This window comes from Blennius ocellaris, assembly GCF_963422515.1.
Source record: "Blennius ocellaris genome assembly, chromosome: 22".
Taxonomy (NCBI): domain Eukaryota; kingdom Metazoa; phylum Chordata; class Actinopteri; order Blenniiformes; family Blenniidae; genus Blennius; species Blennius ocellaris.
Genome location: NC_137671.1, coordinates 14,372,015 through 14,399,379, shown reverse-complemented (window position 1 = coordinate 14,399,379; position 27,365 = coordinate 14,372,015).

Here is a 27,365-nt window from a genome sequence, read left to right as displayed (position 1 = left end):
CTTTTTTTTTTTTTTTTTCCCTCAGTGTTTTTGTTGACTTGATATTTGCTGGAAAAAGAATTAACTTCTTGTGACGTGTGCTGTCAAATAACCAGAACAACGTGATTACTTGTGTCAACGTGCAGGCAAGAACTCCGATTTCACTGAACTGGAGTCACGCTCCACCTTGGTCCTTTCTGAGCTTCTTATGAGACTGTGTTATGCAACGTCTTCAGTTGGAAATAATTTAATTTACCCTGAGAGACACTGGGGAAGCTTTTCACAAAGAAGCACGGATTTATTTTGACCGTGTAAATACACTGAGCTTCCATTTCTTCCCTAAAAAAATATGAGGAGAAGTGGGAAGTGAGAAAGTATTCATACTTTGTTTCTGTACTTAAGTATATTTTTAAGGACTATGTGACGCTAATGTCACTGTGTGGAGGACTGAGCCCTACTCACCAGTGCACAGGAGTTCAGTGAAATAGCAACTGTCAGGACAACCCCTACGGCTAATCTTACAGTTTTTCCCAATTGATAAAACACAAAAGCCAATTCTCTAAAGCGAATGACCAGTTCTCTAAACACATTTAATGAATGTGGCCGTTTCATACATCTAAACACATTTTGTCTTGCGAAAACACAACTTGCAAAAAACAGCTCAAATTCTCAAATCAAATGCTCATGTGATGCAAAATGCTTTCCACCGTTGGCTCCATTTGAACACAATGGACACACCTGGCTTCATTCATCAAACATCACCACTCCAAATTGAAGACACTTGTTGCAAAGGATGTAACTACGCCTATAAAAGCCAGTTTGGAGTGCCTGATGTGCTGAAGGTTCAACCAAACACAATGGAAGGAGGCAGAGTCAGAGGAAGAGGATGTAGAGTGAGAGGAGGAAGAGGAGCAGGCCCAGGAGGAAGAGGAGGGAGAGTGAGAGGAGGAAGAGGAGCAGGCCCAGGAGGAAGAGGAGGGAGAGTGAGAGGAGGAAGAGGAGCAGGCCCAGGAGGAAGAGGATGTAGAGTGAGAGGAGGAAGAGGAGCAGGCCCAGGAGGAAGAGGATGTAGAGTGAGAGGAGGAAGAGGAGCAGGCCCAGGAGGAAGAGGAGGGAGAGTGAGAGGAGGAAGAGGAGCAGGCCCAGGAGGAAGAGGAGGGAGAGTGAGAGGAGGAAGAGGAGCAGGCCCAGGAAGAAGAGGAGGGAGAGTGAGAGGAGGAAGAGGAGCCGGCCCAGGAGGAAGAGGATGTAGAGTGAGAGGAGGAAGAGGAGCAGGCCCAGGAGGAAGAGGAGTTCGAGTGAGAGGAGGAAGAGGAGCAGGCCCAGAAGGAAGAGGAGTTCGAGTGAGAGGAGGAAGAGGAGCAGGCCCAGGAGGAAGAGGAGTTCGAGTGAGAGGAGGAAGAGGAGCAGGCCCAGGAGGAAGAGGAGTTCGAGTGAGAGGAGGAAGAGGAGCAGGCCCAGGAGGAAGAGGAGGGAGAGTGAGAGGAGGAAGAGAAGCAGGCCCAGGAGGAAGAGGAGTTCGAGTGAGAGGAGGAAGAGGAGCAGGCCCAGAAGGAAGAGGAGTTCGAGTGAGAGGAGGAAGAGGAGCAGGCCCAGAAGGAAGAGGAGTTCGAGTGAGAGGAGGAAGAGGAGCAGGCCCAGGAGGAAGAGGAGGGAGAGTGAGAGGAGGAAGAGAAGCAGGCCCAGGAGGAAGAGGAGTTCGAGTGAGAGGAGGAAGAGGAGCAGGCCCAGAAGGAAGAGGAGTTCGAGTGAGAGGAGGAAGAGGAGCAGGCCCAGAAGGAAGAGGAGTTCGAGTGAGAGGAGGAAGAGGAGCAGGCCCAGGAGGAAGAGGATGTAGAGTGAGAGGAGGAAGAGGAGCAGGCCCAGGAGGAAGAGGAGGGAGAGTGAGAGGAGGAAGAGAAGCAGGCCCAGGAGGAAGAGGATGTAGAGTGAGAGGAGGAAGAGAAGCAGGCCCAGGAGGAAGAGGAGTTCGAGTGAGAGGAGGAAGAGGAGCAGGCCCAGGAGGAAGAGGAGCAGGCCCAGGAGGAAGAGGAGGGAGAGTGAGAGGAGGAAGAGGGCCTGCTCCTCCTCCTCTTTTTTTTTTTTTTACAGTAGAATACATACAAGTTAGTACGGTAATGCATGTTTGTTTCTCCAGAGTTGAAAGAATGCCACATGGAGGTGGGAGGGTAGCCATATTTACACCTGCACAAGAAACCCTCATAATGGATATGATATGGGAGAACAACACCATCAGACTGCTGGCAATGAGAATGTTGACAATGTCAGCTTGACCACAATAGACAGAGTTCTCCGGCATTCTCCGGGCCAAAGGGTGCGCATGAAGCAGGCCAATAGGGTACCCTCTGATCCAATCAAAGACCTGTGTCACGAGCATGTGTAAGTAAGTATACATCTATGTTCATATTACTGTGGGAGCACATACTGTGTTGCTCAGTGGCCTACAGTACTACTGTACAATACTGTGCTACTGTATTGACTGTTGTTCTCGACACTTTCACATTTTCACAGAGGATATTCCGGTTGGACTTGATGGCCAGACCTCATGAGTACATCTTCCTGGATGAGGCCGGGTTCAACCTCATGAAACGAAGGCGAAGAGGCCGTAACATCGAGCTATCGTTGAGGTTCCTGGACAACGTGGGGGTAACATCACTCTTTGTGCTGCCACGAGTTCAGAGGGGCTTGTCCACCGGCATGCTGTCCTTGGCTCATACAACACCCAACGTCTCCTCACCTTCCTGGCAGAGCTACGAGACGTCCTCCTGGACTGCCAGCAACAGAATCGTGGGCCTGCAGATCCTCCCATTATGTTATCATTTGGGACAATGTTTGTTTCCATCGAACGGACCGGATTAGAGAGTGGTCTAACATCAACCAACAATTCCTCAATGTCTGTCTGCCCCCTTACTCACCTTTCCTCGACCCCATAGAGGAGTTTTTCTCATCATGGAGGTGGAAGGTGTATGACCGCTAACCTTACACGAGAGAGAACCTTCTGAGGCTATGGACCTGGCCTGTGATGAGCAGTTGTGGAGGCCTGTGAGTGGTGTGGTGTGTAATGGAGCCTCTGTAGTGTTTGCATGGAGTTGTGATACAGTACAGTAGTGTACATACTGTATTTTCTGTAGATTTACATGCTGTTCATATGAAACACACATCTATGAATGCCACAACGATATATTCTGAGAACATATACTACAAGGTTTCTAAAGATGTACTTTGGCAGTTGTAAAAAAAAGAAAATTCTCACACACTGAACAATGTGTTTTCAGTTGTTTTGTTGCAGCGTGTAATGAATTGTATAGTGTTTACGTTTTTGCAGGCTTTAAGCAGGTGTTTTGGTGGAACGTTTGAATTTTGAAGAGAGAAGGTGTGGTTTTGGTTATGTAGCTGTAGAAAGGTGTGTTGTGTTTAAAGTTTTGGGAAAATGGAGGAACAATTTGTGAAATGTGTTTTTGCAATTGAGGAAAAACTGTAAATCTAACAGCTGGAAACAGAAGCAGCATCTTTGCAAATGTTTTCGAGAATGGTGCTTGGAGCCACTGAAAATACGTTTTGAAAAAGGCTCCAGAGGGGGAAGTTTTTGAAAATGCTCTGACTCGATCTGCCGTTGCCCCCTCTTTATTTGCTCCATCTCTCGTTGTGCAAACGGGGTCTTAGACACGTTGATGATGGAAGTTGATATTCATGACATGGCTCAATCTAACCACAACAAAACTATAACCGAACCTTATTAAGGGGATTTAAATATATTGTAATTCACGTTACAGACCAATGTCTGCCCTCGCGGGAGACAACAAGGGACATTTTCATATTATTTCAAGGTTCCATTGACTTTCTCCAGTCTCACTTTATTATTTGTTTGCATAATTTCTTTTGTTTATCTTGGTACATCTTGGTATGAATCCTGTCTGTCCTGATCTTGAAAGGGCATCAAGACTTAACATTAAGTCTGATTGACTGCAATGATCGCTGGAGGAATAAACATACGATGTCTGGAAAAGTGCTGTCGATGGATATCATGGAGGGCGAACGGCCCTGATGTAATTTATTTCTGGTTTGAAACATGATCACAAGCGATGTCCGCGGTTTGGAGATTTGTTTATAATATAGGGGGTCATATTATGCAAAATTCACTTTCTATTGGTTATCCAACCGTAGTTTACGTCCCCGTTCCTGGAATGATGGAATGTGTCCTCTCTCTCTCTCCCCGGCTTGTTTCAGGTTTTAAAAAGTGTGTTGCTCCAACCAGCCAATCAGAAATCAAACCCTATGTAGTGTCATCGGAGGTTTAGCCAATCACAATCAATGTAGGCTCCTCCCCCTTTGACCCTCCCACAATTACGCAGCTCTGCTCTGGCACATGGCACCACGAGAGGACAAACTTCCTCCTCTTCCCGAGACGGGCATTTGTGGGCGGAGCCAGTCCAGCTCACACAGACACAGCAGATTCTGAATGCAGCTCCTATGATCCAATATTCAAATCGAGGAAAATCAAGGAAAAGCTGGATTTGGAGCGATAAACTTTGATTACAATGTTTTTGGACCAACGACACCATGAGAAAGTTTTGAAAAGCTGGATAATATGACCCCCTTTAATGAGAATGACAAAAGTAAGGCAGAAGGTAGTAATTCTTTCATTTAAAGTTCAACCCAGTTCAAACGTCACAATAAGAGAGTCAACAGTCGTTGCGGCAGGTCGCTCAAACTCACTAAACACGAGGCGAGAAAGAGTGAAGAAATCCTCCATGCATCCACCTTAAATGGGTTTGTCACCGTTGGAGGATCTGCTGGGTCTTTTTGATTGAAAACATGCTCGGCACATCATGCGTGTCCGTCACAGCAGGTGATGTACCCTGAACCACAGGTGTTACACAACACTGTGCCTTATGTAAGCACCACTGTGCGTCGCAGCTTCGCCTTTTATTAATAACTACTCAGCCACTTTCAGCATCTTCTCTAATAACCTTGTGAAAAGCATCAAAAAGAGAACAGCTTCAATGGCAGGGGGAAGCAAGCGAGGTCATCCAGTGTTTGATGGGAAGCTTTCAGTTTGTTTGGGTGTCTGTGCTGTTGATTCCTGTCTAATGTATCTCAGGACTCTAATAAAGTCGCCAAAGCCTTGTGACTTTATCCAGGGGATTATGCGTTCCCGTCTCATCTGCTGTCCTCTCAGGAGATTTTGTTTCCATCCATTCAGAGAACCGCGCTGAACAAACCAAAGTGTTATCACCAGGTCCGTTCTCTTAACTCGGGTGGGGTTATCTGAACAAGTCGTTTATCTTCTGGGAATGTGGAAAAAAGAAAAAAGATAAATGCTTTCTCTGAAAGAAAAGGCAGGCAGCTCACCAGCATGTTTTTGAAGAATAAATTGTGATGTAAAGGAAAAAATACATTGTTGAATTATGTTGTATTTTATTTAATTAGCTTTCATCTCATCACAAATTATTTTTTAATTTATATTTTTGTCCTGTTTTGGGCTATTTTGACAAATATAACTTCATTTACAGATCATTTTTGTATTACAGATTTATTTGCATTTTATGTTTTTATTTCTATTGACAGTTTGACTTATTTATTCATAACACATTTTTTTTTTACAAAATTTAGCTCGTATTAGTGTTATTAGTGATATTTCATTGTCTGACTCAATGTAAAAACTTACTTTATTAATTTACTGACTATCTTGCTCAGTCCTTGATTTATTTAAATTTTTTTAATTCTATATTGTTAGTGATTTCATTTCATTAGCTATATTATGTGCCAATACATTCATTATGTTAATATCAAAAGACTGTTCATTTAAATTTCTTCATGTTTTAATTTAGTTTTTGGTATGTTTTACTTTTTATTCAGCCCTTCATATATCTACTTGTTATTTCAATCATTTGTAATTAATTGTATGAGCTATTTTTTGAGGGAGGGGGTTACAACTAACAGCTTCTATACATTAATTTGTTATAAGCTAATTTATTATCTTATTAGCAAGTTTTGTTGAATTATGCTGAAGTTAAAGTTTTAGGTATTTTATTTAATCATCTGTTTCGTTCTTATTCCTCTCATTATATTGTTATTTATTTTATTTGGTCATTTAAAATATTTTCATTTGGGGTTTTATGTATTTTTTTAATCCAGTTTTTCTTTTGACTCATTATCATCATTTGTACTTGTTGGTTTTTTTTCCCTCTTTCATTCCTCTCTTGTGTTTGCCCTGGCTTGTTGCCTTGTCATGGTTTTTCAGGATACATCTAATCCAAAGTGATGATTTAATCCCTTCATTAAGAGTTAATCTGTGAGTATCAGTGTTTTAGTGTCTTCATGACTGTGTTCCCTCTCCGGGTTCTCCTGAGGATCCTGCTGAGAGTTTCATCGAGTCTCTAGAATGTCCTCATCCACCACGGAGATTACCGCCGTGGTTTTGCTCTAAATTGTATGTAATTGTAGCTCGGAGAGGCTTTTTTTCTCTCTTTTTTTGTTTAAATCTCCAGTCCAGCCCGGCGTCTATTGAACATCCAGGTAACCATGACAACAGCTCAATCAAGGACCAACACCATTGAGACATGGACACATCTCTGGACAGAGTGGAACTGATTGGATGCCTGCTTCCACCAACCATGGGCAAAATTACAGGTTAATTGAATACAATTTTGAACCATTTACAAGATGTCATGGCTCTTTGCACGTAAATAAACAATTCCACATGAGTGGACCCACAAATAAATCAAGTGTAATTTGGATTTTGTTGCCCAGGAGACATTTTCATTACTTATGTTCCTCAGCAAGTGGTTAATGTTGACTTTTTGACACAAACACTGAGCAAACGCATTTTTAGATGCTTTGTGGGCTCCAGGCAAGAAGCAATGATAATTCAAGAAACATCTTTTATCGTTAAGAAAATAAGGCCCCGTTTACATAACATTTGAAGTGAAAAGTTTCACGTTGACACAGCAACATCCTGAAAACGACGTCCCTTTGCACCGAAACAGCAGAATGACTGAAAACGATGTCGTGAGCATGAGATGGTGCTGTTGTCTGTTCCAGTAGTTTTTAGTGAGTACTCTGGACTGAGAGCCAGTTTTTCCAAAGACTTCCACTGTGGGAGTCGTTTTTCAAAGTTGTGAATGCTTTGCGGGGGTTTTTTTTGTCTAAAAACCAAAATCATTTTATTTACGTAAATCATGCATGTTTCTTTATAAACTCTTGACCTGCATATTCAATTTATTTCAAATAATTATATTTAACATAAATGAAATATGTCTGCACGACTGAGAGAAACTTCTTCTATTATTAGTTCATATTATTTACAAGTAGGCATTTGTAATTAGTAGTTAAGGATGCGCTGATATTGCTTAAGATATTAAACTGAGTACTCCCCAAATCTGCCCGGCGAGCATGACGTGACAAGCATCAGCGACGTCGCCCACAGGAAGGAGCGAGCAATGTCTGCGGTTTGGAGATTCTTTAATATCAATGAGTAATATCATTGTCATCTCCTTTGTGTGAGCAGAATGGAGTTTGCATGTTCCCCCCTGTTCAGGCTGGCTTCCTGCAACATTCCACGAACATTGGATTTGATTTGGCTTCAAGTGTTACTGTGACGGACTGCTGACCTGTCCAGGTCGGCTGGATTGTGCCTGACAATGAATTATAAACCAATTTATTCCCGATGCACAGCATTGAAATGTCCATCTGGTATGCTCGGCTGTGATATCTGCAGAGCGCGACTGCATACGACCAAGGTGCTATTAAAATGAAACTGTATGAGGGGACGAAGAATAAAACCAAATGGCATGAATTATAGAGGAAGAGGTTTTATTCCCATGTCTGACCCCCCCCCCCCCCGCTTATTGATTAGTCAGTCTGAAAGAGAATACATTAGATGCAAAGCACGCACTTTAGTCAGTGTGTGGGAGGAAGAAATCAGGCGAGATCAGTTAAGCAAAAAGGAACGATGCACTCAACACATGGCCAGCCTCACCTGCTGAAATCCATCACAATGAGAAAGAGTTTCAACTATGATAACATGGTTGTTGTTGGTCGGCACTGTGGCGCAGTGGTTTCATCTCACAGCGACACGGTCCCAGGTTGGAGTCAGAGCTCGGGAGCTTCTCAGCAGAGTTGGATTACATTCTGCATTTTCTCTCCCTGTATGCAGGTGTGTTGATCCAGCTGGGGAAACAGCAGCACGTCTGCTGAAGGCTGAGCCGGTACGTACAAACCGAAGTGAATCCATCTACGATCATCTGTAAACATGAAGGTGAATTCCAGTTCAACACCTGTTTGTATATATTATCCTAGTATTGACTGTGAAATTTTAGTTAAACTCAAACATGTTACAGACGAAGCCTTCGGTTTTGTGCTTTCATTAAACGTGTAATGTGATTGGTTTCCAGGTTTACAGTTGTGGGGCGAACAGAGTAACACCCCCGATGACCTGATGGGGCAGTGTTGAGCAGCACAGCTCATGTACAACTCGCAAAAGGAACAAAGAACGTTTTCAACTTTGTGAGAAGATGTTTTTAAAATAGTTAAATTCAGCCTTTAGGTTGTTCATAAATATTTTTTACAGTCTTCCTTTCAGGAGGGTTTATTTTTTTTAATCTGTTTCCGTCTTCATCACAAACGTCCTCTGGTGGTGGTGTACTGCAATGTGAGTCTTTTATCATTTAAGATTTATCAAGTCATCTGAAGCCTTGTTGTTACCTTACGCTGTTACGTTGTACCTCTTACTGGTCGTACATGAGCCATACCGCTCAACACTGCCCCCTCAGGTCATCAGTGGTATTACTCCAGTTCCACCTGTAAGACAGAGCCCAAGCATTTTCAAAAAGCTGCATTTTCAGAGGCTCTGAGTACTGAAAGTTCTGTATTTTCACATGAAAACGTTGTCATATAAACAGGGACTTAAGTTGACTTAGTTCACGTATAGCAGGTGGAATTACTGACTGATCTCTGAGTGTTCTGAAGTGGACAGGAGGAGCATCTCAGAAAGTTGTGTCCAATGCTGGCTGATGGCAGGCGAGTCTCTGAGATCTTCTACAAGCCCTGAACACATCAAGCAAAAATGCATGAGATGAGATCCTCATGTCCGTTTTGTTTTCCATAAAGCCGCAGCCAACACAAGTAAATAAAGCCTAGAAACCCCAGCTGGAATCATCCTGCAGAGCCTTCAGTCAGAGCTGCACACAGAACATTGATTGTCATGTTCACAGTGTCCGAAAGGTCAAACTTGTATTTAAAAAAAAAAAGAAACACATGAAACCATATCTGGACTCCATATTATTAAGACACTCTGAGCTTAATGACAGAGATGGAACAGAACGTCTGCATCTCCACGAAGTAGTGAAGGATCGTCAACACTCCAGACATATATCTATTAGGAGAGGCTTTGAATTTGCTTGGTGAGACTCTGAGGAAATTAAATCACAGGTATTTCCGAGTCCATGGTACAAAAGCTGCCTGTGCAAATATTGAGCAAATCTATATTTTACTCTCTGAGACAACAGGAGGCATCTTCGCTTGAACAACAAGTTTTGAAACTGGAGTTTTCAGATTGTATGATTTCAATGAATCTTTCTCCAGAGCAGGTGCACGATATGAAAAGGTTCAAACATCTATCTTAATGATCTGATTTTTAAAAGCAGCCAATTATTTTCAAATAGAAAACATGGATTTTGGTCATTTCAGTGGAAGTCTGAGCCTCTTTTGACCAATTTCAATATTTTGAACACATTTACCATCTCAACAATCAATGTCTTTAGTACAAGTTTAAGGATATGATTAAATATTCAACAATTAAACCTACTTCATGAACATTTGAAAATCAATTTAATAGCCCTAACGGTTAAGTAAAAAAAATGACAAGAATGACTTCTTCCTCCTACGAACTGACATAACATCCTGGTTATAGAGCATCTTCCTCCCAGTAACCTCCATGTTATAGAGCATCTTCCCATTGCGCTAAAAGTGGTCCAAAACACTTTTTTAAGGAACCTCTTTACATTCAGAAGACGTCAGATGTCTGGACGTCTTTTCTGATCGTCATATGGACGTCAATGAAAATACATTTAAAAGCCAAAATGCGGACCGGTCATCAGTCTATCATAGGACATACACAGACGCAATTTAGCATTACCAAAAACAATCACATGCACGTTTTTGCAATGTGCACACGCAAACAAACCACAAACCACAAACACCTCCAGGTGGATTCGAGCCCAGGAACTGCTGTCTGTGAGGCAAGAGTGCCAAACACTGCACCAATGACACAATTGATATGAATAGTGCTTATAAAACATTTACCCAAACAGAGACTGAAACACCAGAGATGAATTCAAGAGTTTATTCAAGAGTCTCAAAGTGGCAAGCTAAGGTTTGCAAGGGGAGATCCAGTCTGAGGTCAGGAGAGGAGCAAGACGCCCAAAATATCAGAAAACAGGAACACAAGGAAGACTGCACACTGGGAGAGGATGAGACAGGTGGAACACATTGATGTGAGGAGGAGAGTTAATTGAAAATGTAAGAGGACACACACACACACACACACACACACACACACACACACACACACACACACACACACACACACACACACACACACACACACACACACACACACACACACACACACACACACCAGGAGTGCTGACAGATGAAAGCTTATCCAAGTGGCAAGTTTCACCGTGGAGAAAAGTTCCATGCCTTGCGACCAAAACTAAAAATGGTCATAACTCATAACTGCCTGTCATGATCTACTTCCTCATTATTTTGATGATGAATCAATAATTATAAAGGCACTTGGACTTAACAGACTTGTGTCTCTTTCAACCGATTCCAGGTGTCTTAGATGTCCATCATTTGTCAAACAGTTCTGGCTGTTGAATAGACGTCCACATTACGTCCTGAACAGACGGGCGTGTCTTGGACGTGTCTGGACATTACTTGCTCAATGGGTTCCTTCCACTAACATCCCGATTATAGAGCATCTTCCTCCTTGCAACTGAACTAACGTCAGATGAACTTAACAAGTGAAACAGTCATTAAAGTGATAAAACCAGCGCAGACAGCTCAGTTAATGATGTCACATCAACCCTGCATTAACGTTCAGCTGCCTGCGCATTACAATGACGGATGTAGTCAGAGTTAACAAACTTACTTTTATTTGTGACTAATTACTATATAAGAAAATTCATTACATTTAAAGGCATAACTGGTAATGTCAGTGACAAATGCTTTTTTTATTCTCTGATATAATTCACTTAAATTCATTTTCCACCTTTTTCAGGCTCCAAATAGAAAATGTGTGTTTTTATTTTAGTTTCCCATATGTTTATTTTGTTAAATTATTTTGTCAGAAAGAACAATTTTCAAGGGATCTGATTGCTTTGATCAGCAGACATCATTATCTCTCTGAGCTATTGGAGACGCAACCATCCTGAAAAGAAAGTATCTGCTCTTTTTGATGTGTTCCGCGGATAAATACATCTATTGTGCGGTGGCTTATGAATGCCTCTGACATGTGGGTGATTCACGCTGGTTCATACTTGTATGAAACTTGGCCTGGTTTTTCCTCTTCAGGCGTGATGAGGACCTGGGAGTCACGTGGATTTCACCTCAATTCAGAGAGAAAACGGGGTCGTATGAGGATGTTCAGCAGGACTTCAACGACAGATGTGTTCAATGCAGCCACAATGAAACACTGAGAAGTGGGTTTATACGGTCTGAACTCTTTTTTTTTTTCTTTTTCGAGCTTTTCAATCCTCTTGGCTCTGGCTGTTTAACAAGTTTCGTGTGCTGCAAATTGCAACATGTAAATAAAGCGTTCTCATCTTGTTTTATTGTTTGAACAGCAAACAATCCTCCGAAGGGAGTCTTATCGCTCAGTGCCAGGTGACAAATGTGGCACCGAAATTGAATGTCTTCCAACAGCACCAATAAATGCCGAAGGCAGGCAAAGATGTAGGTTTGCTTTTGTGTTCCATCATTTGGGAGAAATTAACAAAGCTTCAATGAAATGGAAAAATCGAGCCAAAACTGTGAAAACGGTCCAAACAGGTAAAGCTATACAAGAGAAAAAAGTCAGAGAACAGCTAAATTGGCTGAAAAATAATCCTTAACAGCTGAAATGAAGTGAATTGCTAAAATTAAAACAGTTAAAACTGAGAAAAACAAGAATAAAACCACCAAATAATCTGATAATTGGATAATTGGGTCCAGCCCTACAAAACACAATGAACATTTTGTGTTTTCACTTGGAAATGTCCATCTAAACAGACCTTTGTATTGTTGAAGAGGCTAATTACTCCCCTGCTGCAGATGCCATGTCTGTAAGGACTATGCATTTGGAGGATGAGCAGCAGAGCTGTACAAACCAGTTCTGCACATAAACTATTGTTGCTAATTCCAAAAAAAAAGACAGAAAGGTTCCTTTACCCTCCAAATAAGACAAATGTGCAAATGCCAACGTCTTCCGAAGAGTTAATGTTCAGCTTTGCACCGAGCGAATTGGATAACATCAGACGAGATGGAAGAGCGACAGAGAGCCCATTAGAGCCAAAATCCTGCCGTGCAGCTGCTCAATGATTGAACAGGAGACGGTGAATCACTCTGTTGTGAAAGAAAGTTGGTGGTTTGGATCAGACTCGCGCAGGAACAAGGCGTGTGGCGTTTGTACAGGAGGTCTCAAACTTGCGCCCCGAGACCATAAAAGAACGGCCTTCTGGGGGATGGTGGCCTGTGAGGCCAAACTCAGCACAAGAGGAAGGACTTCTGTTATTGTCAAATACATTAAACAAACCAGTATTAGAAGCTTCAAATAAGGGATGTTCTGCAGTTAAAGGTATACAGGAGGATTTTCAGGTATTTTAGGAAAGAACCGCCCTCTCCACCGTTTGAAAAAAAATGCGAATGCGCAACGCTGTACCTGCTCCCGGGACGGAACGCCTACTAAAACGCGTGCGAGAGACGTGCACAAGCCCAGTTCTCCTCGTGCACGCTCTGTTTACAAGTCACAAGTCGGCATCGCTCACATAAGCTCACTTTACAAGAAGATTTGCACCAGAGGGGGTGAAACTGTGTAAAAATGTCCGAGAATAATGCGTCGGGTCGGCCACCGGCATGATGAGAACCGTGTGGAGTGAGCTGCGCGCAGGGACGAGCACGTACGACGGGCTTACGTCATACATCACCAGAATGATTGACAATTGGGAGGACCAGTTATTTTGATGATCCACCCGGAAGAAGAAAATCCTCTACTATACCTTTAACATAGTGCAGTAATCACAACTATAGCACATTAACAGCTCCTGCTACAAGTCTGCTTTCCAGCAGTAAGTCCTTCTTTGTTTTAGTTCATTTAACAACAATAGGAACACCTTGGCAGGACCAGACTGCACACTAACCCTCCTCACTCCTGGTGGCCCAGCCACAACTCATTAACTAAAATAAACTAAATGAACTAACCACATGAACTAATCAACAAAAACACAACACAACCATTACCTACACTACAAACCTAACATAACCAATAATGACATCTAAAACACAACTAACAGAAACTCCCATGATGCATTGCAGCTATCACAGAGATGATCACGGAGCTGGTAGCTGGAATGCATCATGGGAGTTTCTGTTTGTCGTTTTCTTAGATGTCATTATTGGTTCTATAGGTGTCAAAAATGTAGTTTTTGCTGCTTGCAAAGGAATACAAAGGAAGTTTTATTATCTTAAGGGAATTAGCTCCATCAAGGCTGGTATTTTGTGACATGGGGAGATTTGGAGATTTGAACTGTTTCCTCTCTTAAGTCAGATGTGGCTCAGATATGTGAATTGAAATGCGGCCAAGTCTCTGGCATTTAGCAACAGGCAAGAGAAATCTTGTTAAGAAGAACCATTCATGATCTTCATTCAATGCTCCATTCATTCAAGGACACTTCATGTTCAGAAGAAATCGTTCAAACTCTTAATGATGTTTGAGGATTTTTTTGTACAACTTTGATTGTGGAATCCCTGATGGGGCCCAGCCTCACCCAGACCGTCCCTCCAGCCTCACCCAGACTCTCCCTCCAGCCTCACCCAGACCGTCCCTCCATCCTCACCCAGACCGTCCCTCCAGCCTCACCCAGACCGTCCCTCCAGCCTCACCCAGACCGTCCCTCCAGCCTCACCCAGACTCTCCCTCCAGCCTCACCCAGACCGTCCCTCCAGCCTCACCCAGACTCTCCCTCCAGCCTCACCCAGACTCTCCCTTCAGCCTCACCCAGACTCTCCCTCCAGCCTCACCCAGACTCTCCCTCCAGCCTCACCCAGACCGTCCCTCCAGCCTCACCCAGACTCTCCCTCCAGCCTCACCCAGACCGTCCCTCCAGCCTCACCCAGACTCTCCCTCCAGCCTCACCCAGACTCTCCCTCCAGCCTCACCCAGACCGTCCCTCCAGCCTCACCCAGACCGTCCCTCCAGCCTCACCCAGACTCTCCCTCCAGCCTCACCCAGACCGTCCCTCCAGCCTCACCCAGACTCTCCCTCCAGCCTCACCCAGACTCTCCCTCCAGCCTCACCCAGACCGTCCCTCCAGCCTCACCCAGACTCTCCCTCCAGCCTCACCCAGACTCTCCCTCCAGCCTCACCCAGACTCTCCCTCCAGCCTCACCCAGACCGTCCCTCCAGCCTCACCCAGACTCTCCCTCCAGCCTCACCCAGACCGTCCTTCCAGCCTCACCCAGACTCTCCCTCCAGCCTCACCCAGACTCTCCCTCCAGCCTCACCCAGACCGTCCCTCCATCCTCACCCAGACCATCCCTCCAGCCTCACCCAGACCGTCCCTCCAGCCTCACCCAGACCGTCCCTCCAGCCTCACCCAGACTCTCCCTCCAGCCTCACCCAGACCGTCCCTCCATCCTCACCCAGACCGTCCCTCCAGCCTCACCCAGACCGTCCCTCCAGCCTCACCCAGACCGTCCCTCCAGCCTCACCCAGACTCTCCCTCCAGCCTCACCCAGACCGTCCCTCCAGCCTCACCCAGACTCTCCCTCCAGCCTCACCCAGACTCTCCCTTCAGCCTCACCCAGACTCTCCCTCCAGCCTCACCCAGACTCTCCCTCCAGCCTCACCCAGACCGTCCCTCCAGCCTCACCCAGACTCTCCCTCCAGCCTCACCCAGACCGTCCCTCCAGCCTCACCCAGACTCTCCCTCCAGCCTCACCCAGACTCTCCCTCCAGCCTCACCCAGACCGTCCCTCCAGCCTCACCCAGACCGTCCCTCCAGCCTCACCCAGACTCTCCCTCCAGCCTCACCCAGACCGTCCCTCCAGCCTCACCCAGACTCTCCCTCCAGCCTCACCCAGACTCTCCCTCCAGCCTCACCCAGACCGTCCCTCCAGCCTCACCCAGACTCTCCCTCCAGCCTCACCCAGACTCTCCCTCCAGCCTCACCCAGACTCTCCCTCCAGCCTCACCCAGACCGTCCCTCCAGCCTCACCCAGACTCTCCCTCCAGCCTCACCCAGACCGTCCTTCCAGCCTCACCCAGACTCTCCCTCCAGCCTCACCCAGACTCTCCCTCCAGCCTCACCCAGACCGTCCCTCCATCCTCACCCAGACCATCCCTCCAGCCTCACCCAGACCGTCCCTCCAGCCTCACCCAGACTCTCCCTCCAGCCTCACCTAGACTCTCCCTCCAGCCTCACCCAGACTCTCCCTCCAGCCTCACCCAGACCGTCCCTCCGGCGCCCCCCGGGTGAATTGAGTTTGAGGCCCCTGTTCTAGACCCACAACTTCCTTACGTATATTCAGATTTGTAGAAATGTATTTCAGGATCCCTGAATGATAGAGAAGTATGAGGTTTTCAGGAGTCAAATAAGCAAATCACACCACTGAAATGGAAGCTCTCAGCACATCTCGTTAAAACTTCACCTCTCCTTTAGTGAGACATCCTCCCTTAAACCTCTTTAGTCTTTGCAGCTGCTGTGCAACAGGAAGCAGCGATACATTTTCTTTTTCAAAAGGAAAAGAAAGTCTCATTTTTAAGGGACCAGGCCTTCGACCACTAACGAGTGTAATTGTGGAAATGCATCCAGACGGTCCCCGATGCCTGCTAATGTGAATTAATAGTGACTGTAGTGAGCAGCCCCTGGTTAAGATAATGACTTCACCTGAGGGGTCCAGAGGGGCAGCGAGGCAGAGGTAATTGTTCTGAACATCCCAGTGAGGCGCTCGCAGCGTGATCAGCCACCGCTTTGCCCGAGTGCACACGTGTGTGTGTGTGTGTGTGTGTGTGTGTGTGTGTGTGTGTGTGTGTGTGTGTGTGTGTGTCAAACACAGGGAAAGATTGACTCTTCATTACTGTGCTTTATCACAAATGGAGTTTTTCTCTGTTGAACCATCTTCCATCATGACTTATGTCTTGGTCTATAAAATTACAACTGTAACTTCGGTGAGAACGCTTCATTTTGTCAACATTCAACCATGGAAATAACCCAATACAAGGGGAAAATGAAGAAGCGCCAATACTCATCTTCGTTAAATGCTATTAAATGACTGAGTACTGTAATTACACCGGCTTTTTCTTTATCCTTTACTGTCCACATGTTTTTATCGTACACATGGAGTGCTTACAGGTGTGTGTGTGTGTGTGTGTGTGTGTGTGTGTGTGTGTGTGTGTGTGTGTGTGTGTGTGTGTGTGTGTGTGTGTGTGTGTGTGTGTGTGTGCGCACGCGTGTGTGTACATTGTGCTACAATTATTTATTAGTTTGTGCATTGCCTTGATTATTTCTTGAGTTTATTTGTTTGCTTGTTAGGGTTAGTGTTAATTTTCCTTAGCCATTCAGACTCAAAAGCTAAAAATGGCATTGTTTTCGGTGTTTCTGCTGTTGCCATGTAAACGGATATCATTTACAGAACATTGCCGTGTGAACGTGAAACCTTTCTGAAACAAAAACAATACTTTGTCACTGGAAACCTGGAAACCGGTCCTCACAGTGAGGAGCCCGCTAGCAGCTTTGACGGACAATTTGTTTAAATGTTGTAGTAATTTAAGCCTTTTTCACCGTTGATTTGATCCAAACGCATCCTAAAAATCATGAAATCAATCACAGCACCACAAAAATACAAATACAATTACAGCTCATGACAAACACATTCATGATGGTCAGGATTCATCCTGAAAATCCTCAATTTAACTAAACTATAACTATTAGGTTTATATACATATATATATGAATACAAACAACATAACCCAAACAGAACATAAAAATATAAAAGGTTTGGGGAAAAAACACATAATACACAGTAGGAGACAAATTACACTTATCGATATGAATTCTGCACTGCACATATGAGATATTGTTAATAAATGACCAAATAAAGAAGAAAGAGGAGCTTGCCTTCGGAGATTTATGGTTGCAGTTCAGGTCGTTTACTTGCTTTCAGCATCACGTGCGTGCGGTCAAAACAAATATGAGCATCTCCACAGAGGCCTGCAGTCTGTGAGTGTTTATGTGAGGCCACATAGAGTGAAGGCCCGCTGGGAAAACTTCATTATTTATATAAAAGCATACAGGAGTAATAATCCCAGTCTCAGCTGAAGTCGCAGGCTGGTGAAAGATATCTGCCTAGTTTGTGGATGTTGGTGCAGACCTGGCAGTTAACCTTTAAACGGCCTAATTAAACCACAGAGCCATTAGGAAAATCCGTGATTAAATCAGACCTGCTCCATGAAGGGAATGAAAGATGCCTTTTCAACAGGTTATCAGCGAATCAACGGTATTTCCTTAACAGAAGCAGTTAAACAGAGATTCCGTTTCTAGTGCCGTAAAATTCTTTCATCAAGTGATCGATTTGCTAATACGTCCACTTTAGAAGCATCCTTTGTTCTTCTCATAATGTAATATCTGCATTTGTGGAACCTTCAGACAGACTCCTGGGACGTGTCATTCATCACAAGGGAAGGTCAGAGTTTAATTATCATCATTTGACTTCCTCATTGAGCAAATGCTAATAAAAAAAACATTACAACACTAATAAAACTGTAATGTGGAAAAGCAAAGATTTACACCCACTAATGCAGTTTGTTTGTGTGCAAAACTTGAAGTGTCATACCATTACGATCCTCACTCAAGAGCAGCTCAGTCCTTCAGGTGGCAGCGTGCAATTGAATGCTACCGAAAATCTGACTGACCTTGAGGAAAAATATTATAGTTAGTGAATTATACTCTCACGAGTCAGGGTGGTATTTTTGAGGGGTAGTGTGTGACTTTATCATTAAAAAGCAATACATTGAAGAATAACAACAAGACGTTAAGAACTTCCTCCTCCAGTAAACAGGAGTTTAGTTATATAGTTACTATTAGAAAAGAATATTTGGAGAATGCTAATGCTTAAAGAGTTAGTTGTTAGTTGCAAACCAGAGTTTAGTGACATAGAGAGCGTTAGGAAGGAACGTCTAGATCAGTGTTTTTCAACCTTTTTTGAGCCAAGGCACACTTTTTTCTTTGGAAATATCTGGCGTCACACCACCACCCGAAAGTGTCAAACTCTGTAGCCTCTATTAACAATACAAAGTCATTCTCATCAATGCTTTATCAACAGGAATCAAATAAATACAGAAAAAAAGTATTTCCCAATTTCTTTTTTTTATTTTTACTCACTCAGTGTGAAACCTGGACCTGATGGATGAAGAGCTGAGATCCTGGCAGGAATAGAAGACCGACAAACACCAACATGTCTAGTTCGGTTTCAAATCCTCCCTTTTCAAAAACTTCTCCATCACTGTCACTGACACAGTACTTTGATACAAGATGGTAGCAGCCGCAGGTGGTGGAGATTAACCAGACTGACGACTTTCAGTTTCGATTTCAACGGCAACGTTCTGTGCTGCCATCTATTGGTGAAGAGTATTAATACATCATTACTCTGCAACACACTGCTCTCACAGCTGACAGCGGCTGTGAGAGCAAATGTTTTTTTAGAAGAACATTTTTTTTTATAATTTCCCACTATATTCCCTGACTATATCTCTCGTAACACCAGTGTGCCGGGGCATAGTGGTTGAAAAACACTGGTCTAGATAACGCTAATGCTTTTAGAGTTAGTTCTTCCTCCATTAAACAGAAGTTTAGTGAGATAGTTACTGTTACAACGACTGATTTGGATAATACTAATGCTTTCAGAGTTAGTTATTCCTCCAGTAGACAAGAGTTTAGTTATATAGTTACTATTAGAAAAGAACATGTAGAAAATGCTAATGCCTTCAGACTTAGTTACTTAGTTTCATTGCATAGTTACTATCAAAACAACTGATTTGGATGTTGGTAATGCTTTCAGACTTAATTCTTCCTCCAGTAAACAGGAGTTTAAGTGACATTGTTACTATTAAAACAACTATTTGGGTAATGCTCATGCTCACAGTGTTAATTTCTCCTCAAGCAAACAAGAGATTAGTTTTCATACTTACTGTTAGAACTAATAACTTGCTTCTGCTACACGTAATGGCGTTCCCATTATTTGCACCCTGAGCGTCACATTATGTTTTTCATACACGTTGACAATGATTATTTTCTTTTCTGTTGTGGTGCTTTAGTGTGAGAACGACTCTTTCTCATTTGAAACACTATATCAAGCACGACGGCATCACTCTCAGGGGCCGCGTAATCTGTAATCCCCGGCATGTAACCCAGAGTTCTAAATCTGATAAATGGCGCTCGCTTGAACTGTTGTGAGAATAATTAACACGACTGTCTTTTCAGCTGCGAGGGGCTGCCGGGGCGTCTTTACACCGTTTAGCAACAAATCGATCAGGGCTCATTCTGTCACAGAAAAAGGCAAGTCAAGAACAATCCAAAATGGGTAGAATTAGTTTAACTAAAAACAAGAAAAAAAAACAAGAGGCAAACCTGCCATGAGGGCTCACACTGGTCCGGAGAGATAAACACTGTGTGTTTACACCCAAAACAATCGTCACACTTGACATTCACAGAGGACCGCGACTCCTCGCCACGTTGTGCTGATGCATCCATAATCCTCATGGTCCTGCCTCCAAAATAATCAATTATGGCTGTAATTTCACTGCTGCACTGTCTGTCTTTGTTTTAGGCGGCAGCGTGGCGTGCTGGAAGCCACCCATGCTCCTGCTCATGAATGTTAATGATTAAATCATTTCTCTCTCGCAGGCTCCGTTAATGTCAGCCAGAGTAACAGACAACGTCCTCCTCTGCTGCCTGCTTACGACACTGAAGATGATGAACAGCTTTCTTTTTAATTTAACTCTAATTTGGTTTGTTACCGCCATAAAAAAAAAAAAAGCCTCATGTTGATATAACAAAACTTGAAGCCAAGACGTTATTTCGTCTTTGGCAGCATAAGAGAGAAAAGACTGCAGCTGTGGGCCTGTTTGTCACTGATAGCTACCATATGCTAGACATATACAGAATGCTAACTGTAAATCGTGATGGTGAACACAATTTATGGAACAGAAATCAAGCACAATGGTGTCACTGCAGGTTGTTTTACTAATAACCCTACATTCATAGAAGCTCATATTTCTTACATTTTTCAGCAGCCTAATATTCACTTTTAGGTTATACACAGTGCTTTAAGTTGGCCGCTACCGCTACGCACCGCTACCGCTACGCAGTACCGGCACCTTAAATTTTTAGCCTTCAGTGTACCGGAACCTTTCGTAATGTCTGGACTGTCAGCCGCTACTTTGTTCACACACTTTAAACCCGGCGGCTTAAACAATGAGGCTAATTTATGGATTTTTAGGTTAAAAGAGCTTCATGCCAAAGATACATGGACGATGCGTTTTTATGTGCATCACGTAACTCTGAACTCAGTGGCTGCACTCCAGGCTGACCAATACTCTCCTCACAGTCACAATCAGCAAATACTTTATGACCAGAGATGAAACCCTCAGTGTTTGTGTATTTTTGCAGTAATTCACTTGCCCTCCATCCCTCCCTCTCTTTCCTTCCAGTCCAGTCCGTTGCCCCACCATGGAAGCAGTGTTTAAAACTTGTTTATTCTTAAAAGAAAGAAGAAAAACCCCACAATCCCACAGTGAAATTCATGCCCTGTTACAACGTGGACACATGTACTGATAGAGTGTTTGTACTGTGTATGTAGAAATATATTGTTTTCTTTTTAAATATGGTGGGTGCAGTTTATCTTAAAAAAAAATTTTTTATTAGTGTACACTGTGGTCTATTGACATGATCATCGACAACATTTTTCACAATTACAGACTTAAACCACGCAATACGTTAAATTACAGTACAGGCAGAACATTTCCTCAAAATTCAAATCAATTTGTTTTCAGCAAACTGATCCTGTCCGGTCCATTCCTACCTGACCCCAGCTTCCTCCACGTCAGTTTTCAAATGAACTCACTGCAGCTTTTCTTTTCACAATTACACTCTTAATTTACACCCAATACATGTAATGTCATACAGGCTAATTAAAAAAAGAAACTCCCCACAGGGACAATAAAAGCATATATGAACTTATTCAGGATGGTGTGTGGTGACGGCCACTCATCTCTCTTTCCCTCTTATTTCCTTTAATTTTTGTGGGTAGAATTATTAAAAGTCTCCCAATATTTAAATAGATATGTAATTACTTACAACATGGAGGCTACTTGTGTTGATTTTTTTTAATCTCACACTACTATAATAAAGCAGCCGGTGGATCCAGGCACTGCATAAGGAGCCTTTATTTCATACTGACCGCCTGCCGTACAAAATGTCTGTAGACGCCACTGAATATTATGATTTTGTCCCATAACTAGATGAGAGACTGACGGTATGCTACCAATGGGAGGACCAGCACTTGTTTTTTTCCACTTAAAGCTCTGGTTATACGCCACCATCGCCCAGCGCAGTGACGGCGCCAGATATTTGTTTTTGCTGGTGCTCTGGGGGAGCTCGATCTTTCAGTGAAGGTGTTGGGGAACTTAGGGATCTCGAGTTTATTTTCTACTGTCACACCAACAATATGCTCACACTGCACCGTACACCTAACAGTCTCACGCATACAGTACTATTTCAAACATTATTATGCGACACAAAAGTAAGATATTTAGCCAAAGTGATAAAGATGAAAGGTTTACAAACCTGCCACTTAAACTCACCACTGAATGTAAACTTTAATGGCACAACGTCACTGATGGAGCCTCGACAGCAGCAGGAAGCAAAACACACTGCAAGTTTTCATTAAGACACAAACACACTGACTCCTGCTGTCAGAACCTCCACAGGAAGAAAATTATCTAATATAATGGCTCTAATGACAGATTAATAAACACAGCATAGCGCCAAAAGAGTCAGGGTTCGGATCTCAAACACCAAATAGGCAATAATCATCTCTCACCATGAGACGTTAGAATAAAACGATATGTTGGTTGTTGTGGTTTAGAGCAAATGCATCAGTGATTTTGTGACTTTATTTGGCAAAAAGCGCTCCATGTTTCATTTCTATTAGTAAGTTACGCAGTCACCAGGAGAAATGCCCTCTCAATAACAGGACATTGTAAGTTCACAGGTTAATGCATGGGCTGCAGTGATTGGCTGAATCACATTACACTGCTTTTTAGTTATTAGAAAAATACACAAATCCATGTTTTATTGGTGTATTTATTAGTTAACCAGGCAAGAAATTTAAATTTTCACACATAAAGAACAAAATCTAAATAAACCACTTTTTTATAAAAAAAAATTTTTTTATTAAAAAATGAAATCTCATTTCTTGTAGGTGCTTTGGCTATCCTAGGGGGCGCTACAGCACACCGAGCTGTCCTGCATTGACAGCACAGGTCAGCATCAGACCAGCTACAGACCAGCTTCACACCATGCTCAGACCAGCTTCAGACCAGCATAAACTGACATTGATCCACATACCGTATGTTGTGTTTATGAGCTGGTTTGGAAGATTCATATTGACACAGACCTGCATCAAACCAACGTAGACCAGCACAACAAAGATGAGCATTCAACCATGATAGACCAAATTTGACACGTAACAGTGTGTGACTGTAAATGGTTTCATTAATGATCAAATAAACCAAACTAATAAACTAAAAAGAACTGAAGCAGAAGCTGCTACCGAGCCGAGGCGCTCCAGATCTGAAGAAGAGCAACAGACATAAACTGACACAGCAACAGATCTTTCTAAACCTGTTTTCTAAGTGATACAAATGGAACATTCTGCAACCTCTGTAAAAGATACGGACTCTTTCTGATGTGCGGATGTCCACTCCGCTGACATTTAATATGACATTTGATGCTTTCAGGCTCCTTCAATCCAATAAAATGCAACACAGACCAAAGCTTAGAAATGACTTCCACAATCTCATTTTCTCTCTTGGCACCGTAACTGTGTGAAAAATTGTCAAAGATCCTCTGCGGTTTACCCAGGGGGTGTTTTTTCAATCCTCACAAACAAAAAAAAGAAAAAGGAAAAACCTCAGCAATCTTTAATGCAATACCAATGCAGATGTTTTGTATTCTTATTGCAGCTGGGTCTTGTTTTTTCATTTAATTGTATAGCCAGTTATTTGCTCATAAGTACTAACTGAAGGGGGACAAAGTGGGAGATTTCTCAAACATATCTGTGAGTTAAACAAATTAAGTTGCTGCAATTTCCAGCAAGAAACTATAAAATTGGACAATTTTTAGTGGAATGAAGTGTCAAAGATGAAACAGTGAGAGCTCGTGGTTCAGTCGGGGCTGATGACGTCAGCGTGAACGTCTGTGAAGGATCATTTAGTCTTCTAGGGAATAATTATGTAACAACCCATTCAAGAACCTTTATCTTATCACTCATCTCACAATGGAGAGATAAAGTCTTTAAAGTGTAAGATTAAATCCATTTCAGACACAGAGGATTCAGATAGAGAGCAATTGATGTGGATTGGCAAATTATTTCTGAGAAAATACCCCAAGTAACCCCGACTGAAGGCCTCACAGGCTCAAGGGAAAACACCCTCGTAAACGTATTGGATCACGCTGGAGCAGACCTCATGACTGCACGCCACAGTTTTCTGAGAAAAAACCCTGAAGGGAAAGAAAACCTCATTGATTGTGATTCTCCGTTGTGGAGAGCAATGCTTCACAACTGCAAAAAGCCGAGCTGGCGAAGCCAATCAAAAAGTGCTTCCAGTCGGATTGCAAAATCTGTGTTTTAATTGTATGTCCTCCATCAAGCTGATGTGCTCTGAGCGCTGATGCTGCCAGCAGGGTGCCGTCACGCAACAACGGCCAGCTGTGAAAAAGTGTGATCAGACACACTGGTGTTTCAGTCCAGGTAAGCTCAGACTGGCACTTTCAATCTTTTTTCCTTGGACGATTGTCTCCGCAGGTCGCAGGTCACTAAACGCTCTGGGTATGTCCCTCCTTTCTCCTTAGCTATCGACTTTCACTGAACGGGGTTAAGGAAAGGTGTTAGGAGGCTTCCTAAAGGAGTTAGTGAAAGGCACACGATAGTTAGTGTGGCAGTCGGACCGCGTTTTCACTTAGTGTCATAATGATGCGACGGCGACGCAAGTTTCTGAAAATGGACTATAAAAAGCACATTTGGGTTTTAGATGATTTCAAGTTGTTCCAGCAGATTATTGCTTTGGTAACTTACTCCTTTTTCCGCCATTGTCATTTTTGGTAAATGCTCAGATGAGCGGGTCCCTTTTTAATTAGGTCCCGCAAGGAATTGTGGGGCAGCATGAGCTCGCCTCCTTTGCGAAAGTGTGCATCAATGCTATCCTAAGCTAAAGGAGGCTCTAAAGGAAGCATCGAGCCTTCTTTTCTTTGCTTCTTGAGATTTCGGACAGTCCTTCTCATGGCCGCTACATCAAACACTTCCAGGGTTCAGTGAAAGACGATAGATAAGGAGAAAGGAGGGACATTCAGGACGTACCCTCTCTCTCATCAACATACAGAAGCCGGAGCCTTTCAAATTAAAGCTGTGAGCTGCTTTAGGTACACGACTGTGTTCAACCTTCTTTGACAAACCAGACCTTGATCAATACGGAGCAGACGAAGACTCAAACTTGGGATCTCTACGAAAATCAAACACATTACTCAATCCAGTCATTTTTGTATTTTTTTTTATACCTCATTATCCAACTCAGGCTCCAGTGTTTTGTGAAAACGCAAAACTTTCATGATAGTCGGAGATACATTTACATGACAATGATGCTCAGAGAGCCAATGAAAATGCAACTTTCTGAAAACCCTCCAGCTCCGCCTCCATGTTGACGTTGGAAACGCTGCTAATGCGCTTGTGTGCAACACGGCCATAGTCAACAGTTGTTCTGCACATGCTCAGTAGATTGACAAGAAGAACAATGTTTTCTCCGCTGTGTCATGACTCCCAGTCCAGATTCTCCTGGACTTGGTAGTTTTATAGTTGACAGTCACTGTAATAACAATCCAACTTGGTCGTCTGTCCTCTAGCATGTTGGTGTTCTCCTGCTGTTCACGTTCATAGTGCATTGTTCTCTGCTGCACATGCATTTTATTTCATTACAAAAACAAGCAATAACGCCATCTGATGGCCTGTCATGCTAACTGCATTGTTTTCAGCGTTCCTGTAGTTTCCATGTAAACGAACAGTATTTTCAACAGGAGCAACAGCACCCACTTGTTGTTCAACATTGTTGTTAAGTTTAATTTCCACTTGAATGTTTTGCTGCAATGTTGATTAGATGTGATCATTTGTCTGGATCATGTTCGGAGCCTAGTTGAGTAATAATGGTTTTATAATTCAGTCCTGATAAGATAGTTAGAAGCAACAGGCTGTTCCTTTCCTCTGTTTCTTCTATTTTCCTTGTTGGGCAGCCTAATCGAAAGCAGCAGAGAGTGATAACTTTTGTGTTTAGGAGTTAGCATTAACGTAATCAGGCACTGATCACACGAGTTCTCCTATTTAGCAACCCGCAACTGCTTTTTAAAGTGTGGTTGATTTTCGCAGCAGTAAGTGTGACGTCCCGGCAGGAGTCGGACGAATGCAGTTTATTTCTCCCCGGGATGCGACTCTTGGTGTAAACAGAGGACATTAACTCGGAGACAAAGGCAATCTTGCAGAGAGTGCCATGGGAAATAAAACACTCTGGAGGCAAGAAACGCAGCAGTTGTATTAAATACACTTTAAGTGCTTGACAAAAGGTCAATACAACGCGGTGGCGTTGGACGCCAGTACGGATTTCTGAACAATTCCTGAGTGCAGAATGACAGAAAAGGCTTCCACAGCTCCTCCTATAGAACATCGTCCAATTAAAGGACTGCAATATAGTCCACACAACCAAACTGCGGGCTGCACGCATATGGTTCAAATTAGTTGTGTGTAAATGAATTAAATTTGATTAGCAGACTCCGGTTACTGATTATTTTGTCCTTCTGTTGGTTAATTTCCTGCTCTGGAGCTCTGCCAACCAGCTTCCTGGGTTCAGCTTCACAGATTTGGACACAATGTGATGGAAAGCGCCTTCCTGTGACGGAGCAAAGATGATATTTTTTGAGCGGAGAACGACGATTAAGTTATCAGACACAAGCCAGAATGAACAGAAATGATGGCGCTCTTAAATCATTTGAAACTATGACAACAGCTTTACCAGCAGCTCCGATGCTCAGTCTGATGATGGGAAATTGACTTTTGTATATCATTTTCTACGTGTGTGTGTGTGTGTGTCTCTGCTTTTGGTCAATTCAAGACACTTTATCTGTCACGTTCACCCATTTGCACACATACAATTGGTGGCAGATTCTATGAAAAGTCCTTTCAATTGCTTGTAGCCTCATAATGTGAGAGGATAGAAGGAGGGAGTTTTACATTTTTAACCCAAACATTTGACACATTTTTTCACTTGAGGGTTTCCTCAAAGCATCACAGTGATATTAATTGAATCATTTTGCTCGACGGTGTTTCCTCTTCAATAAAAACATGAAGCAGAGCAGCCGACTTCTGCATGTCTACAAGGAAACTCATTAACTTGAAAGACACATAGCTCATCTTGGGTTAGATACTAATTCCTGACTGAATGTTGGACTTCCTGTATTTTCAAAAATAATTTATCAATCAATGGCGAACTGTTGCTGGGATCATGGGAATTTAAAAATACTGCAGATAGCAGATGCTGGAAGCTTTCAAGACATATGGCATGTAAATGCCCTTAACTGTTACTCATTTCACACCAATTGCATTTTAATCGCTTTCTGGTTTCAGAAAATATGATTTGTGGGGTTTAAATTTGGTTTCAGGGCCCGTTTATGGAACATTTTCAGGTGGAGAGAGAAAACTTTCATTAGGTGTCCACTAACATGACAACAGACTTGCTGAAAATGTTAAATTGACGTGACGTAAACAGGGGGAAACACCACTTTGTAAACGCTCAGGCTATAACT